The 14,245-nt window shown below is 51.8% G+C and overlaps 16 non-coding genes across 16 annotated transcripts; all 16 read right to left on the reverse strand.

Moving 5' to 3' along the window:
* Positions 1-236: 236 nt before the first annotated feature.
* LOC135647881 (5S ribosomal RNA) lies at positions 237-355 on the reverse strand. The gene has a single exon (XR_010500577.1). It is a non-coding gene; the product is annotated as a 5S ribosomal RNA (ribosomal RNA).
* A 546-nt stretch (positions 356-901) lies between these two features.
* LOC135646347 (5S ribosomal RNA) lies at positions 902-1,020 on the reverse strand. The gene has a single exon (XR_010499101.1). It is a non-coding gene; the product is annotated as a 5S ribosomal RNA (ribosomal RNA).
* A 546-nt stretch (positions 1,021-1,566) lies between these two features.
* Positions 1,567-1,685, reverse strand: LOC135647882 (5S ribosomal RNA). The gene has a single exon (XR_010500578.1). It is a non-coding gene; the product is annotated as a 5S ribosomal RNA (ribosomal RNA).
* Positions 1,686-2,231: 546 nt separating this feature from the next.
* LOC135647883 (5S ribosomal RNA) lies at positions 2,232-2,350 on the reverse strand. The gene has a single exon (XR_010500579.1). It is a non-coding gene; the product is annotated as a 5S ribosomal RNA (ribosomal RNA).
* Positions 2,351-2,896: 546 nt separating this feature from the next.
* On the reverse strand, positions 2,897-3,015 carry LOC135646348 (5S ribosomal RNA). The gene has a single exon (XR_010499102.1). It is a non-coding gene; the product is annotated as a 5S ribosomal RNA (ribosomal RNA).
* Positions 3,016-3,561: 546 nt separating this feature from the next.
* Positions 3,562-3,680, reverse strand: LOC135647884 (5S ribosomal RNA). Its single transcript, XR_010500580.1, has one exon. It is a non-coding gene; the product is annotated as a 5S ribosomal RNA (ribosomal RNA).
* A 546-nt stretch (positions 3,681-4,226) lies between these two features.
* On the reverse strand, positions 4,227-4,345 carry LOC135647885 (5S ribosomal RNA). Its single transcript, XR_010500581.1, has one exon. It is a non-coding gene; the product is annotated as a 5S ribosomal RNA (ribosomal RNA).
* A 546-nt stretch (positions 4,346-4,891) lies between these two features.
* LOC135646350 (5S ribosomal RNA) lies at positions 4,892-5,010 on the reverse strand. The gene has a single exon (XR_010499104.1). It is a non-coding gene; the product is annotated as a 5S ribosomal RNA (ribosomal RNA).
* A 546-nt stretch (positions 5,011-5,556) lies between these two features.
* LOC135647887 (5S ribosomal RNA) lies at positions 5,557-5,675 on the reverse strand. The gene has a single exon (XR_010500583.1). It is a non-coding gene; the product is annotated as a 5S ribosomal RNA (ribosomal RNA).
* Positions 5,676-6,221: 546 nt separating this feature from the next.
* On the reverse strand, positions 6,222-6,340 carry LOC135647888 (5S ribosomal RNA). Its single transcript, XR_010500584.1, has one exon. It is a non-coding gene; the product is annotated as a 5S ribosomal RNA (ribosomal RNA).
* A 546-nt stretch (positions 6,341-6,886) lies between these two features.
* LOC135647889 (5S ribosomal RNA) lies at positions 6,887-7,005 on the reverse strand. Its single transcript, XR_010500585.1, has one exon. It is a non-coding gene; the product is annotated as a 5S ribosomal RNA (ribosomal RNA).
* Positions 7,006-7,551: 546 nt separating this feature from the next.
* On the reverse strand, positions 7,552-7,670 carry LOC135646351 (5S ribosomal RNA). Its single transcript, XR_010499105.1, has one exon. It is a non-coding gene; the product is annotated as a 5S ribosomal RNA (ribosomal RNA).
* A 546-nt stretch (positions 7,671-8,216) lies between these two features.
* LOC135647890 (5S ribosomal RNA) lies at positions 8,217-8,335 on the reverse strand. Its single transcript, XR_010500586.1, has one exon. It is a non-coding gene; the product is annotated as a 5S ribosomal RNA (ribosomal RNA).
* Positions 8,336-8,881: 546 nt separating this feature from the next.
* Positions 8,882-9,000, reverse strand: LOC135647891 (5S ribosomal RNA). Its single transcript, XR_010500587.1, has one exon. It is a non-coding gene; the product is annotated as a 5S ribosomal RNA (ribosomal RNA).
* Positions 9,001-9,546: 546 nt separating this feature from the next.
* LOC135646352 (5S ribosomal RNA) lies at positions 9,547-9,665 on the reverse strand. Its single transcript, XR_010499106.1, has one exon. It is a non-coding gene; the product is annotated as a 5S ribosomal RNA (ribosomal RNA).
* A 546-nt stretch (positions 9,666-10,211) lies between these two features.
* Positions 10,212-10,330, reverse strand: LOC135647892 (5S ribosomal RNA). Its single transcript, XR_010500588.1, has one exon. It is a non-coding gene; the product is annotated as a 5S ribosomal RNA (ribosomal RNA).
* Between the last annotated feature and the right edge of the window lie 3,915 nt (positions 10,331-14,245).

The following is a 14,245-nucleotide window of genomic DNA, read 5'->3' on the forward strand; positions in this document are numbered from 1 at the left end:
CGGGAGAGGTTTTGGCCGCTCGGGGCGCAAAAAGGAGTGCAACACGAGGACTTCCCATGGGGTCACCCATCCTGGAACCATACATGTCTGATCATTGTATGTTTACGAAGAAATTTTTAGATGATGACTTCATTTACATGTTAATGACACATTTACTGTTGGCCATGATGCTGGAAAAATTGAAAAGCTTAAAGGAGAGTTTTAAGTAAGTCTTTTGGCCGCTCGGGGCGCAAAAAGGAGTGCAACACGAGGACTTCCCAGGGGGTCACCCATCCTAGTACTACTCTCGCCCAAGCACGCTTAACTTCGGAGTTCTGATGGGATCCGGTGCTTTAGTGCTGGTATGATCGCACTCGTTTAGTGTGCGTCGTCCCTCGCCTTTGTGCACGTCGCGGACGGCGCATATCGACGACCGGAGCCCATTGCGCGCCCCGAAACCTCTCGAACGATCTCGGAATCGCCATCGTCGGATCTCGCCGATGCCCACGAGGCCGACCGCGTACCGGACACGGCAAGCGCGCGCCGAAACCATCGGGACTTTCTCGAACGAACTCGGAATCGCTATTGCGGCCCCATTCCGGAAAGCTCTCTCCGAGCCCCACGAGACTGACTGCGTAGCGGTCACGGCGAATTCCGAGGCCCAAAACCATCGCCTCGGAGGTCGACGGGAGAGGTTTTGGCCGCTCGGGGCGCAAAAAGGAGTGCAACACGAGGACTTCCCATGGGGTCACCCATCCTGGAACCATACATGTCTGATCATTGTATGTTTACGAAGAAATTTTTAGATGATGACTTCATTTACATGTTAATGACACATTTACTGTTGGCCATGATGCTGGAAAAATTGAAAAGCTTAAAGGAGAGTTTTAAGTAAGTCTTTTGGCCGCTCGGGGCGCAAAAAGGAGTACAACACGAGGACTTCCCAGGGGGTCACCCATCCTAGTACTACTCTCGCCCAAGCACGCTTAACTTCGGAGTTCTGATGGGATCCGGTGCTTTAGTGCTGGTATGATCGCACTCGTTTTGTGTGCCTCGTCCCTCGCCTTTGTGCACGTCGCGGACGGCGCATATCGACGACCGGAGCCCATTGCGCGCCCCGAAACCTCTCGAACGATCTCGGAATCGCCATCGTCGGATCTCGCCGATGCCCACGAGGCCGACCGCGTACCGGACACGGCAAGCGCGCGCCGAAACCATCGGGACTTTCTCGAACGAACTCGGAATCGCTATTGCGGCCCCATTCCGGAAAGCTCTCTCCGAGCCCCACGAGACTGACTGCGTAGCGGTCACGGCGAATTCCGTGGCCCAAAACCATCGCCTCGGAGGTCGACGGGAGAGGTTTTGGCCGCTCGGGGCGCAAAAAGGAGTGCAACACGAGGACTTCCCATGGGGTCACCCATCCTGGAACCATACATGTCTGATCATTGTATGTTTACGAAGAAATTTTTAGATGATGACTTCATTTACATGTTAATGACACATTTACTGTTGGCCATGATGCTGGAAAAATTGAAAAGCTTAAAGGAGAGTTTTAAGTAAGTCTTTTGGCCGCTCGGGGCGCAAAAAGGAGTGCAACACGAGGACTTCCCAGGGGGTCACCCATCCTAGTACTACTCTCGCCCAAGCACGCTTAACTTCGGAGTTCTGATGGGATCCGGTGCTTTAGTGCTGGTATGATCGCACTCGTTTTGTGTGCGTCGTCCCTCGCCTTTGTGCACGTCGCGGACGGCGCATATCGACGACCGGAGCCCATTGCGCGCCCCGAAACCTCTCGAACGATCTCGGAATCGCCATCGTCGGATCTCGCCGATGCCCACGAGGCCGACCGCGTACCGGACACGGCAAGCGCGCGCCGAAACCATCGGGACTTTCTCGAACGAACTCGGAATCGCTATTGCGGCCCCATTCCGGAAAGCTCTCTCCGAGCCCCACGAGACTGACTGCGTAGCGGTCACGGCGAATTCCGAGGCCCAAAACCATCGCCTCGGAGGTCGACGGGAGAGGTTTTGGCCGCTCGGGGCGCAAAAAGGAGTGCAACACGAGGACTTCCCATGGGGTCACCCATCCTGGAACCATACATGTCTGATCATTGTATGTTTACGAAGAAATTTTTAGATGATGACTTCATTTACATGTTAATGACACATTTACTGTTGGCCATGATGCTGGAAAAATTGAAAAGCTTAAAGGAGAGTTTTAAGTAAGTCTTTTGGCCGCTCGGGGCGCAAAAAGGAGTGCAACACGAGGACTTCCCAGGGGGTCACCCATCCTAGTACTACTCTCGCCCAAGCACGCTTAACTTCGGAGTTCTGATGGGATCCGGTGCTTTAGTGCTGGTATGATCGCACTCGTTTTGTGTGCGTCGTCCCTCGCCTTTGTGCACGTCGCGGACGGCGCATATCGACGACCGGAGCCCATTGCGCGCCCCGAAACCTCTCGAACGATCTCGGAATCGCCATCGTCGGATCTCGCCGATGCCCACGAGGCCGACCGCGTACCGGACACGGCAAGCGCGCGCCGAAACCATCGGGACTTTCTCGAACGAACTCGGAATCGCTATTGCGGCCCCATTCCGGAAAGCTCTCTCCGAGCCCCACGAGACTGACTGCGTAGCGGTCACGGCGAATTCCGAGGCCCAAAACCATCGCCTCGGAGGTCGACGGGAGAGGTTTTGGCCGCTCGGGGCGCAAAAAGGAGTGCAACACGAGGACTTCCCATGGGGTCACCCATCCTGGAACCATACATGTCTGATCATTGTATGTTTACGAAGAAATTTTTAGATGATGACTTCATTTACATGTTAATGACACATTTACTGTTGGCCATGATGCTGGAAAAATTGAAAAGCTTAAAGGAGAGTTTTAAGTAAGTCTTTTGGCCGCTCGGGGCGCAAAAAGGAGTACAACACGAGGACTTCCCAGGGGGTCACCCATCCTAGTACTACTCTCGCCCAAGCACGCTTAACTTCGGAGTTCTGATGGGATCCGGTGCTTTAGTGCTGGTATGATCGCACTCGTTTTGTTTGCCTCGTCCCTCGCCTTTGTGCACGTCGCGGACGGCGCATATCGACGACCGGAGCCCATTGCGCGCCCCGAAACCTCTCGAACGATCTCGGAATCGCCATCGTCGGATCTCGCCGATGCCCACGAGGCCGACCGCGTACCGGACACGGCAAGCGCGCGCCGAAACCATCGGGACTTTCTCGAACGAACTCGGAATCGCTATTGCGGCCCCATTCCGGAAAGCTCTCTCCGAGCCCCACGAGACTGACTGCGTAGCGGTCACGGCGAATTCCGAGGCCCAAAACCATCGCCTCGGAGGTCGACGGGAGAGGTTTTGGCCGCTCGGGGCGCAAAAAGGAGTGCAACACGAGGACTTCCCATGGGGTCACCCATCCTGGAACCATACATGTCTGATCATTGTATGTTTACGAAGAAATTTTTAGATGATGACTTCATTTACATGTTAATGACACATTTACTGTTGGCCATGATGCTGGAAAAATTGAAAAGCTTAAAGGAGAGTTTTAAGTAAGTCTTTTGGCCGCTCGGGGCGCAAAAAGGAGTGCAACACGAGGACTTCCCAGGGGGTCACCCATCCTAGTACTACTCTCGCCCAAGCACGCTTAACTTCGGAGTTCTGATGGGATCCGGTGCTTTAGTGCTGGTATGATCGCACTCGTTTTGTGTGCGTCGTCCCTCGCCTTTGTGCACGTCGCGGACGGCGCATATCGACGACCGGAGCCCATTGCGCGCCCCGAAACCTCTCGAACGATCTCGGAATCGCCATCGTCGGATCTCGCCGATGCCCACGAGGCCGACCGCGTACCGGACACGGCAAGCGCGCGCCGAAACCATCGGGACTTTCTCGAACGAACTCGGAATCGCTATTGCGGCCCCATTCCGGAAAGCTCTCTCCGAGCCCCACGAGACTGACTGCGTAGCGGTCACGGCGAATTCCGAGGCCCAAAACCATCGCCTCGGAGGTCGACGGGAGAGGTTTTGGCCGCTCGGGGCGCAAAAAGGAGTGCAACACGAGGACTTCCCATGGGGTCACCCATCCTGGAACCATACATGTCTGATCATTGTATGTTTACGAAGAAATTTTTAGATGATGACTTCATTTACATGTTAATGACACATTTACTGTTGGCCATGATGCTGGAAAAATTGAAAAGCTTAAAGGAGAGTTTTAAGTAAGTCTTTTGGCCGCTCGGGGCGCAAAAAGGAGTGCAACACGAGGACTTCCCAGGGGGTCACCCATCCTAGTACTACTCTCGCCCAAGCACGCTTAACTTCGGAGTTCTGATGGGATCCGGTGCTTTAGTGCTGGTATGATCGCACTCGTTTAGTGTGCGTCGTCCCTCGCCTTTGTGCACGTCGCGGACGGCGCATATCGACGACCGGAGCCCATTGCGCGCCCCGAAACCTCTCGAACGATCTCGGAATCGCCATCGTCGGATCTCGCCGATGCCCACGAGGCCGACCGCGTACCGGACACGGCAAGCGCGCGCCGAAACCATCGGGACTTTCTCGAACGAACTCGGAATCGCTATTGCGGCCCCATTCCGGAAAGCTCTCTCCGAGCCCCACGAGACTGACTGCGTAGCGGTCACGGCGAATTCCGAGGCCCAAAACCATCGCCTCGGAGGTCGACGGGAGAGGTTTTGGCCGCTCGGGGCGCAAAAAGGAGTGCAACACGAGGACTTCCCATGGGGTCACCCATCCTGGAACCATACATGTCTGATCATTGTATGTTTACGAAGAAATTTTTAGATGATGACTTCATTTACATGTTAATGACACATTTACTGTTGGCCATGATGCTGGAAAAATTGAAAAGCTTAAAGGAGAGTTTTAAGTAAGTCTTTTGGCCGCTCGGGGCGCAAAAAGGAGTACAACACGAGGACTTCCCAGGGGGTCACCCATCCTAGTACTACTCTCGCCCAAGCACGCTTAACTTCGGAGTTCTGATGGGATCCGGTGCTTTAGTGCTGGTATGATCGCACTCGTTTTGTGTGCCTCGTCCCTCGCCTTTGTGCACGTCGCGGACGGCGCATATCGACGACCGGAGCCCATTGCGCGCCCCGAAACCTCTCGAACGATCTCGGAATCGCCATCGTCGGATCTCGCCGATGCCCACGAGGCCGACCGCGTACCGGACACGGCAAGCGCGCGCCGAAACCATCGGGACTTTCTCGAACGAACTCGGAATCGCTATTGCGGCCCCATTCCGGAAAGCTCTCTCCGAGCCCCACGAGACTGACTGCGTAGCGGTCACGGCGAATTCCGAGGCCCAAAACCATCGCCTCGGAGGTCGACGGGAGAGGTTTTGGCCGCTCGGGGCGCAAAAAGGAGTGCAACACGAGGACTTCCCATGGGGTCACCCATCCTGGAACCATACATGTCTGATCATTGTATGTTTACGAAGAAATTTTTAGATGATGACTTCATTTACATGTTAATGACACATTTACTGTTGGCCATGATGCTGGAAAAATTGAAAAGCTTAAAGGAGAGTTTTAAGTAAGTCTTTTGGCCGCTCGGGGCGCAAAAAGGAGTGCAACACGAGGACTTCCCAGGGGGTCACCCATCCTAGTACTACTCTCGCCCAAGCACGCTTAACTTCGGAGTTCTGATGGGATCCGGTGCTTTAGTGCTGGTATGATCGCACTCGTTTTGTGTGCGTCGTCCCTCGCCTTTGTGCACGTCGCGGACGGCGCATATCGACGACCGGAGCCCATTGCGCGCCCCGAAACCTCTCGAACGATCTCGGAATCGCCATCGTCGGATCTCTCCGATGCCCACGAGGCCGACCGCGTACCGGACACGGCAAGCGCGCGCCGAAACCATCGGGACTTTCTCGAACGAACTCGGAATCGCTATTGCGGCCCCATTCCGGAAAGCTCTCTCCGAGCCCCACGAGACTGACTGCGTAGCGGTCACGGCGAATTCCGAGGCCCAAAACCATCGCCTCGGAGGTCGACGGGAGAGGTTTTGGCCGCTCGGGGCGCAAAAAGGAGTGCAACACGAGGACTTCCCATGGGGTCACCCATCCTGGAACCATACATGTCTGATCATTGTATGTTTACGAAGAAATTTTTAGATGATGACTTCATTTACATGTTAATGACACATTTACTGTTGGCCATGATGCTGGAAAAATTGAAAAGCTTAAAGGAGAGTTTTAAGTAAGTCTTTTGGCCGCTCGGGGCGCAAAAAGGAGTGCAACACGAGGACTTCCCAGGGGGTCACCCATCCTAGTACTACTCTCGCCCAAGCACGCTTAACTTCGGAGTTCTGATGGGATCCGGTGCTTTAGTGCTGGTATGATCGCACTCGTTTTGTGTGCGTCGTCCCTCGCCTTTGTGCACGTCGCGGACGGCGCATATCGACGACCGGAGCCCATTGCGCGCCCCGAAACCTCTCGAACGATCTCGGAATCGCCATCGTCGGATCTCGCCGATGCCCACGAGGCCGACCGCGTACCGGACACGGCAAGCGCGCGCCGAAACCATCGGGACTTTCTCGAACGAACTCGGAATCGCTATTGCGGCCCCATTCCGGAAAGCTCTCTCCGAGCCCCACGAGACTGACTGCGTAGCGGTCACGGCGAATTCCGAGGCCCAAAACCATCGCCTCGGAGGTCGACGGGAGAGGTTTTGGCCGCTCGGGGCGCAAAAAGGAGTGCAACACGAGGACTTCCCATGGGGTCACCCATCCTGGAACCATACATGTCTGATCATTGTATGTTTACGAAGAAATTTTTAGATGATGACTTCATTTACATGTTAATGACACATTTACTGTTGGCCATGATGCTGGAAAAATTGAAAAGCTTAAAGGAGAGTTTTAAGTAAGTCTTTTGGCCGCTCGGGGCGCAAAAAGGAGTGCAACACGAGGACTTCCCAGGGGGTCACCCATCCTAGTACTACTCTCGCCCAAGCACGCTTAACTTCGGAGTTCTGATGGGATCCGGTGCTTTAGTGCTGGTATGATCGCACTCGTTTAGTGTGCGTCGTCCCTCGCCTTTGTGCACGTCGCGGACGGCGCATATCGACGACCGGAGCCCATTGCGCGCCCCGAAACCTCTCGAACGATCTCGGAATCGCCATCGTCGGATCTCGCCGATGCCCACGAGGCCGACCGCGTACCGGACACGGCAAGCGCGCGCCGAAACCATCGGGACTTTCTCGAACGAACTCGGAATCGCTATTGCGGCCCCATTCCGGAAAGCTCTCTCCGAGCCCCACGAGACTGACTGCGTAGCGGTCACGGCGAATTCCGAGGCCCAAAACCATCGCCTCGGAGGTCGACGGGAGAGGTTTTGGCCGCTCGGGGCGCAAAAAGGAGTGCAACACGAGGACTTCCCATGGGGTCACCCATCCTGGAACCATACATGTCTGATCATTGTATGTTTACGAAGAAATTTTTAGATGATGACTTCATTTACATGTTAATGACACATTTACTGTTGGCCATGATGCTGGAAAAATTGAAAAGCTTAAAGGAGAGTTTTAAGTAAGTCTTTTGGCCGCTCGGGGCGCAAAAAGGAGTACAACACGAGGACTTCCCAGGGGGTCACCCATCCTAGTACTACTCTCGCCCAAGCACGCTTAACTTCGGAGTTCTGATGGGATCCGGTGCTTTAGTGCTGGTATGATCGCACTCGTTTTGTGTGCCTCGTCCCTCGCCTTTGTGCACGTCGCGGACGGCGCATATCGACGACCGGAGCCCATTGCGCGCCCCGAAACCTCTCGAACGATCTCGGAATCGCCATCGTCGGATCTCGCCGATGCCCACGAGGCCGACCGCGTACCGGACACGGCAAGCGCGCGCCGAAACCATCGGGACTTTCTCGAACGAACTCGGAATCGCTATTGCGGCCCCATTCCGGAAAGCTCTCTCCGAGCCCCACGAGACTGACTGCGTAGCGGTCACGGCGAATTCCGTGGCCCAAAACCATCGCCTCGGAGGTCGACGGGAGAGGTTTTGGCCGCTCGGGGCGCAAAAAGGAGTGCAACACGAGGACTTCCCATGGGGTCACCCATCCTGGAACCATACATGTCTGATCATTGTATGTTTACGAAGAAATTTTTAGATGATGACTTCATTTACATGTTAATGACACATTTACTGTTGGCCATGATGCTGGAAAAATTGAAAAGCTTAAAGGAGAGTTTTAAGTAAGTCTTTTGGCCGCTCGGGGCGCAAAAAGGAGTGCAACACGAGGACTTCCCAGGGGGTCACCCATCCTAGTACTACTCTCGCCCAAGCACGCTTAACTTCGGAGTTCTGATGGGATCCGGTGCTTTAGTGCTGGTATGATCGCACTCGTTTTGTGTGCGTCGTCCCTCGCCTTTGTGCACGTCGCGGACGGCGCATATCGACGACCGGAGCCCATTGCGCGCCCCGAAACCTCTCGAACGATCTCGGAATCGCCATCGTCGGATCTCGCCGATGCCCACGAGGCCGACCGCGTACCGGACACGGCAAGCGCGCGCCGAAACCATCGGGACTTTCTCGAACGAACTCGGAATCGCTATTGCGGCCCCATTCCGGAAAGCTCTCTCCGAGCCCCACGAGACTGACTGCGTAGCGGTCACGGCGAATTCCGAGGCCCAAAACCATCGCCTCGGAGGTCGACGGGAGAGGTTTTGGCCGCTCGGGGCGCAAAAAGGAGTGCAACACGAGGACTTCCCATGGGGTCACCCATCCTGGAACCATACATGTCTGATCATTGTATGTTTACGAAGAAATTTTTAGATGATGACTTCATTTACATGTTAATGACACATTTACTGTTGGCCATGATGCTGGAAAAATTGAAAAGCTTAAAGGAGAGTTTTAAGTAAGTCTTTTGGCCGCTCGGGGCGCAAAAAGGAGTGCAACACGAGGACTTCCCAGGGGGTCACCCATCCTAGTACTACTCTCGCCCAAGCACGCTTAACTTCGGAGTTCTGATGGGATCCGGTGCTTTAGTGCTGGTATGATCGCACTCGTTTTGTGTGCGTCGTCCCTCGCCTTTGTGCACGTCGCGGACGGCGCATATCGACGACCGGAGCCCATTGCGCGCCCCGAAACCTCTCGAACGATCTCGGAATCGCCATCGTCGGATCTCGCCGATGCCCACGAGGCCGACCGCGTACCGGACACGGCAAGCGCGCGCCGAAACCATCGGGACTTTCTCGAACGAACTCGGAATCGCTATTGCGGCCCCATTCCGGAAAGCTCTCTCCGAGCCCCACGAGACTGACTGCGTAGCGGTCACGGCGAATTCCGAGGCCCAAAACCATCGCCTCGGAGGTCGACGGGAGAGGTTTTGGCCGCTCGGGGCGCAAAAAGGAGTGCAACACGAGGACTTCCCATGGGGTCACCCATCCTGGAACCATACATGTCTGATCATTGTATGTTTACGAAGAAATTTTTAGATGATGACTTCATTTACATGTTAATGACACATTTACTGTTGGCCATGATGCTGGAAAAATTGAAAAGCTTAAAGGAGAGTTTTAAGTAAGTCTTTTGGCCGCTCGGGGCGCAAAAAGGAGTACAACACGAGGACTTCCCAGGGGGTCACCCATCCTAGTACTACTCTCGCCCAAGCACGCTTAACTTCGGAGTTCTGATGGGATCCGGTGCTTTAGTGCTGGTATGATCGCACTCGTTTTGTTTGCCTCGTCCCTCGCCTTTGTGCACGTCGCGGACGGCGCATATCGACGACCGGAGCCCATTGCGCGCCCCGAAACCTCTCGAACGATCTCGGAATCGCCATCGTCGGATCTCGCCGATGCCCACGAGGCCGACCGCGTACCGGACACGGCAAGCGCGCGCCGAAACCATCGGGACTTTCTCGAACGAACTCGGAATCGCTATTGCGGCCCCATTCCGGAAAGCTCTCTCCGAGCCCCACGAGACTGACTGCGTAGCGGTCACGGCGAATTCCGAGGCCCAAAACCATCGCCTCGGAGGTCGACGGGAGAGGTTTTGGCCGCTCGGGGCGCAAAAAGGAGTGCAACACGAGGACTTCCCATGGGGTCACCCATCCTGGAACCATACATGTCTGATCATTGTATGTTTACGAAGAAATTTTTAGATGATGACTTCATTTACATGTTAATGACACATTTACTGTTGGCCATGATGCTGGAAAAATTGAAAAGCTTAAAGGAGAGTTTTAAGTAAGTCTTTTGGCCGCTCGGGGCGCAAAAAGGAGTGCAACACGAGGACTTCCCAGGGGGTCACCCATCCTAGTACTACTCTCGCCCAAGCACGCTTAACTTCGGAGTTCTGATGGGATCCGGTGCTTTAGTGCTGGTATGATCGCACTCGTTTTGTGTGCGTCGTCCCTCGCCTTTGTGCACGTCGCGGACGACTCCTTGACGTTGCAATCATATCATATTTATCCAGAGCAGGAACAGAAATAACTCACCAAGACTCTGGATGTCATATTAAACATATAGAGGGTGTAGTGGGATCTCAGTCAGAATGTGATTCATCCATTTCTGAATGACCACCTGACAAAAGTCTCCCACGTCTGGGAGCTCCATCCACCCACGTCTAGGTGAAGTCAAAGGGGGCCGGCAGAGCATCGCAGGCTCTAAGCAATATCCTACATAGCGGGACCCCACATAGCGGGCAAATAAGCGCATACCAGAATATCCCACATAGCGGGACCCCACATAGCGGGCAAATCAGCGCATACCCTTTACCATTTCTGGCAAAGGTCCAAACCATCCCACACACCAGAGTACAAGAAGGCGGTTTCAACAAAATGCAGCATATAACGGAAGCACACGCGGAACAACCAAACGTACATGTGCCTTTTCAAAAACAATGTGATGCAAGGAACAAATCTCTCACAAAAGTATTCATTTTAGGGAAAGAATTGAAAGCAAGAGTGTACAGGGATTCCAAGCAATCATAACCAGCTCAATTCCAATAAGAAGGTTAGGCGAATTCAAGTATCCAAAGGAAATGGAACAGAATACGCGAAATCGACCAAAGCTCGATTTCGGACAGAATTCCAGTGGCACACCAAACAAATATTTCAGAATAACAAATATGCTCCAATACCCATAAGAAGGCTATGGTTGAACCATATATCAGTCTATATTCGGATGGAACAGATTTCATATGAAACAGGGCTCCCAACACAGAGTTACCTCTGATTTGGTAACATAAGGTCAAAATCACAATCTCTGGTTTGCAGACTTTATAGGATCGGATTCAACAGACGATAGGGTGAGCAATTGAACTCCAAAATTTTCAAACTATATGTCAAAAGAGAGAATTTCAAGTCTAGTTTCAAATAAAATCAGTTTGGTACAAATCAGAATTTTCAACAGGGAGTTATAGGCGTTTTAGTATCGAAAGGTCAGAAATCTTGAACTCTGTTTTACAGCGTCTATAGGCTCTTTTGAAACAAATTTTTGGGTAAGTATTCGGTGTCCAAAATCTACAAAATCGGTGTCAAAAGAAAGACATACGAGTCTAATTTCAAAAAAAAATAGTTCCTGCCTGAATTCTCATTCTGTACTAAAACTTAGGGCTGAAACAGTGCTTAGGGGTCAGTTTACCGAAAACTTTCAGAATCCATAGTTCTATGTCCAAAGAGAAACATATCAGTTTCTAAATAAAAATCTTCCAACTTATTTTGAATCAACATAAAAACAGAGTCAAATACTGCTGTAGGATGGGGTTAGAACACTTGCCTTTTGAAGGTTTTGATCCAAAGATTCGAAGAAGGTGTACGCTCGAATCCTTTTTCTACTTTTCCTCCGTGTTCTCTCTCTGTTTCGTTTTGTGCTCTCATTTTCTTCCTTTCTTCGCAACTACACCACATGTCGAACATCGAGGCACAGTCACCTGCTCTCTCTTACTCTCATTCCTTCTTTTTCTTTCCTAAACGCAGCTGCCACAGTCGCCGCCGCTGCCGCTGCCACAATCGCAGCCCCTTCCACCGCACTACCTTCCTTCCTCCCTTCTCTCGCAGACATAACTGCTGCATACGCAGTCGCTGCCACTGCGGCCGCAATCCCGTCCGCAGCCCCTTTTTCCCCCTTTCCTTTCTTTTCTTTCCCAGCTGCAACTGCCGCAGTCGCAGTCGCAACCATGGCCGCAGCCACCACAGCCGCAGCCTCTTCTTTCTCCCCTGCTCTATTTCCTCTCCTTCTCTTCCAGCTGCAGCTGCCACTGCCACAGCTGCCTCTCCTTCTCCTCTTCCTCTCTTCTTCCCTTTTCCTTTCTCTTCTTCTTCCTTTCCTTCTCTTCTTTCCCAGCTGCACTGCTGCAGTCGCAGCCTCAGCCGCGGCCACAGCCTCTTCTTCCTCCCCTGCTCATCTTCCTCTCCTTCTTCTCTTCCAACTGCAGCTGCCATCGCCGCAGCCGCAGCCCCTTCTTTCCCTTCTCTTCTTCCTCTCCTTCCCTTCTTCCTTTCTCTTCCTCTTTCCCTGCCATAGCTGCAGCTACCACAGCCGCAGCCGCAGCTACTTCTTTCCCTTCTCCTCTTCCTTCTCCTTCCTTTCTTCTTCTTCTCTTCTTCTCCTTCCTCCCCTTCTTCTTCCCGGCGTCACACACACCCTCTCCTCTGTTTCCTCTGCAGGGAACAGAGGTATCACAACCTCTTCTCCTGCTTCCCCTTCTTCTTCTCTTCCTCTTCTTCTTCTTCTGCTCTTCTCCTACCCGACACCCCACACGTCTCCTCTGTTTCCACCTGCAGGAAACAGAGGTGCTGCAGCCCTAGCTGCTGCCACCTCTCGCTCCTCTCCATCTTCCCTCTCTTTTCCCTCTTCTTCTCCTTCTCTTCTTCTCCTCTTCCCTTTTCCTCCCCAAAGCCACACACCTCCTCGCTGCAGCCTTGCCGCAGCTATCCTCCTCTCTTCTTCTTCTTCTTCTTCCGCTTTCATCCTCAACGCCCCACACATCTTCTCCTCTCTTTCCACCTGTGGGAAACAGAGGTGCTGCAGCCCTAGCTGCTGCAGCTGCCTCTCTTTCTCCTCTCCATCTTCCCTCTCTTCTACTTCTTCTTTTCTTCTCTTCTCCCTCTTCTTCCTCTCTTCTTTTCCCTCTTCTTCTCTTCTCCCTCTACTTCTCTTCTTCTTCTCCCCACGCCCCACCGCCTCTCTCTGTTTCTCGAAGAAACAGAGAGAGCGTGGGAGGCGGTGGGATAAAACCGAAATTTTCGGTTTTCTTTATTTTCTTCTTTTTACAACTTAGCAGTTTAGTCCTTGAAATTTCCATATTTACATATAGGTCCCCCGATTTATAAATAAATCTTTATTAATAATTTTCAAAAGCGAGGGATATTACACTCTCCCCTCCTTAAAAGAAAATTTAGTCCTCTAAATTGATCATAACTCAATCGATGAAAAGATGGGGATTATGATATCTTTATTTCCTCCTCCTGCTCTTAAATAGTTTCATCAATACAATACAATTACATAATTATCCACGAGTGACCGAAATATTCCCCTCCTTGATCCTCAATAGACGGTAACCCGACCTTCAATCAATTTCTAAAAATACTTGCGCACCCTACAGTTAATCAAACAAGTCGTTACTCCAGAAAATACTCATTTTTTTATGGTCACCTAATTCAACTGTCTATAATCAATATAAAGCCTCAATGTTCCATCCATCTTTTTAACTAACACCGAAGCACCCCATGATGGAATATTAAGTCAGACAAAATCCTCATGTAATAGTCCTTATAGTTGCTTTTCCAATTCCACTTATTCAAATGATATCATGCTGTAGAGAGGCTTAGGTATTGGGATTGTCCCAAGGACCAAATCAAAAGCAAAATCACGTTTGGAGGTAATCCAAGTAAGTCATCCTGGGATACATTAGGCAAAGAGATAAATCATGTCCAATACTTTCAAAATAAAAGATGGGCTGATCTAATATGCAAAAAGTGATCATTTGTTATATATCAATCCATACTGGTATGATAATAAGATGGTCAATCCATACCAAGTATATTATCAAAGTTTCAAATCTCTAGGAGAACTAAATCAGCAAAAATTCAAGTTCTCCAACAAAAATCAGGCAAGAGGACCAGATTCAAGTTTGTTATCAAAGAATCTCCAATGATCGTATTTACATATAGCACATAATGTAGTGGTCTAGGTTGAATACCCAAGTGATAGGCAAAATATTCCGAATCAAATCATAGATGGGACCCATGGTCAAACAAATATTTGCATTCTTTCATAAACATGCATAATACCTTCGGTCACTAATTT

This window comes from Musa acuminata, chromosome BXJ3-8, assembly GCF_036884655.1.
Source record: "Musa acuminata AAA Group cultivar baxijiao chromosome BXJ3-8, Cavendish_Baxijiao_AAA, whole genome shotgun sequence".
Taxonomy (NCBI): domain Eukaryota; kingdom Viridiplantae; phylum Streptophyta; class Magnoliopsida; order Zingiberales; family Musaceae; genus Musa; species Musa acuminata.